This window comes from Canis lupus, chromosome 31, assembly GCF_003254725.2.
Source record: "Canis lupus dingo isolate Sandy chromosome 31, ASM325472v2, whole genome shotgun sequence".
Lineage (NCBI taxonomy): Eukaryota > Metazoa > Chordata > Mammalia > Carnivora > Canidae > Canis > Canis lupus.
The window spans coordinates 33,904,538-33,907,339 of NC_064273.1; the positions used below are offsets into that span (position 1 = coordinate 33,904,538).

Consider the following 2,802-nt stretch of genomic DNA (forward strand, 5'->3'; position numbering starts at 1 on the left):
CCACCCAGGTGCCCCTGTTTTTTGTTTTTTGTTTTTAATAGTCTCCACACCCAGCACAGAGCCCAGCACAGGGCTGGAACTCACAACCCTGAGATCATGATCTGAGCTGAAATCAAGAGTCCAGCATTCAACCGACTGAGTCACCCAAGGCGCCCCTAGGGTCATTTGTTTTCTTCTTTGAACTTTTCTGTCTTCAGAATCCTCAACGATAAGTGGACATGTTTTTTTTTTTTTTTTTTTTTTTTTTTTTTTGATAAGTGGACATGTTATTTTTGAACCCCTCTCAGCCATAAAACGTTTTGTGTCTCTTCGAAGCCCTTTCTTTTGACTCCGTTCATACTCCCCATTCCACATTCTGCTTCTCCACATACAACTAAGTATATACAAGTTAGATCCTTTCCGTGTCCCCAGGACCAAGCTAGCCTCTCACTGTCTATATGGCCTCTGCCTCTTCCAACATTCCCAGAAAGTGACAACTTCGTCCTAACTCCTGTTCTGTAAGCAAGGAGGGTATCTTGGATAGTTGTACTGTAAGATTCAAATATGATTAGCGTAGGAAAAACATTTTCTTCTGGCCAGTAGTAGGTAAGGCACGCCCTGCCAAACAAAACTCTACCTTTTCAACGTCTGATTCAAGGGGCAAATATTTCTCCGTGGCTACCCTGTAATCTAAATTTAGATGCCTCAGCAAAATTATCCACATTTTAAAAATATTTATTTCAAGATTCCATATAAATGCAGTGCCAAATATAGCAGTGCCAAAGCACAAGAATAACTGTGTTTTATTAACCAAGTAATGTTTCTCTTCTCTTTTTTTCTTTTTTAAAAAAAGATTATTTATTTATTTATTCATGAGAGATGCAGAGAGAGAGGCAGAGACACAGACAGAGGGATAAGCAGACTCCCTGCGGGAAGCCCTGAAGCAGGACTCAATCCCAGGACCCCGGGATCACGCCCTGAGCCGAAGGCAGACAGACGTTCAACCACTGAGCCACCCAGATGCTCCTCCTCTTCTTCTGTATTGATTTTTTTTTCCCCTCACAACTTTTTATTTTGAACATTCTCAAGCCTACAGAAAAGTTGAAAGAACAGTACAAAAAAATCTGATATATCCTTCATGTAGTTCATCAATTGTTAGCTTTTTTGCTGCATTTGCATATTTTATGCATTTATTTTACTGAACCATTTGAGATTAAATCACACACATTATGATTTAACACCACAAATAATCCAATATGTACTGATAAAGGATAAGGACATTGTCCTACATAATCACAATACCATGACCACACCCAGGAAAACAAACAACCTTTCAAGGCTATCTACCAAGCAGGGTATATTCAAATTTCTCCAATTGCCTTAAATTGTCATGTATAGCCTAAATACATACATACATACATATATATATTTATATATTTATATATATTTAAAGATTTTATTTTTAAGTAATCTTTACACTCAACATGGGGTTCAAACTCACAACCCTGAGATCAAGAGTCACATGCTCTACCAACTGAGCCAGGCAGGAGCCGCAGTATAGCATATATATACATGTATTTTTATTTATCTATTTGAGAGAGCACGAGAGTACAAGCAGGGGGAGCAGCAGGCAGAGGGAGAAGCAGGCTTCCTGCTGAGCAGGGAGCCTGATGAGGGTCTCGGGCTCCATTCCAGGACCCTGGGATCATGCAGACACTTAACTGACAAAACCCCAGATGCCATATATATATAATATATATAGATATATAGATATATTTGTGTGTGTATATATATGTGTGTGTATGTGTGTGTGTGTGTGTGCATAAGCCACCCAGTCTATGATATTTTTGTTATAGCCACCTAAATGGACTGAGACAACAATCTTCTCCCAGCCTGGCCCACATTTTGCTTAATCAAAATCCCAGTGGGAGCTTTGCGCAGTGGCAGTATCGTAGCCAATGAGGTTTATCCGAGGCGCGATTATTGCTAATTGAAAATCCCGGTGGGAGAATGGGAGAAAGTTTTGAAAATCATATATCTGATAAAGGATTAATATCCAAAATACAGTAGAGAGAATTCCTAGAACTCAACAATAAACAACAAACAACCCCATTCAAAAATGGGCAAAGGACTTAGACATTTTCCCAAAGAAGATACACAAATGGTCAATGAACACATGAAAAGATCACTCGACATCAGTGATCATTGGGGAAACACAAACCAAAACAATGAAATTGGGGCATCTGGCTGGCTCAGTCTGTAGAGCATGAGACCCTTGATCTCAGGGTCATGAGTTCAAGCCCCATGTTGGGTGCAGAGCCTACTTTAAAAAAACTATGTAAAATAACTACCCCGTATCCATTAGGATGTCTACTATTAAAAAAATCATAAATATCAAGTATTTATGAGGATGGGGAGAAATTAGAACCCTTGCGATTGTTGGTGGGAATGTAAATTGGTGCAGCTGTGGAAAACAGTAGTAGGGTCCTCAAAAAATTAAACATAGCATTGCCATATGATCCAGCAACTCCACTACTAGGTATATACCCCAAATAATTGAAAGCAGGGATTTGAAAAGATATTTGTGCACTGATGTTCCTAGCAGCACTATTTACAATAGTGAAAAAATGAAAGCAACCTCAGTGTCCATGAGCAGATGAAGGGATAAACCAAATGTGGAATACTATTCAGCCTTAAAATGAAAGGAAATTTCTGACACATGCTACAATAGGGATGAATCTTGCAGACATTGTGCTAAGTGAAATAAGCCAGGTGCAGAAGGACAAACTGCATGACTTCAATTATGTAAGGCACTTAGAGTAG

At 39.2% G+C, this 2,802-nt stretch overlaps 1 pseudogene; it reads left to right on the forward strand.

The window, feature by feature from the left end:
• The first annotated feature begins 1,908 nt into the window (after positions 1-1,908).
• LOC112661936 (U4 spliceosomal RNA) lies at positions 1,909-2,021 on the forward strand (annotated as a pseudogene).
• Positions 2,022-2,802: the final 781 nt, after the last annotated feature.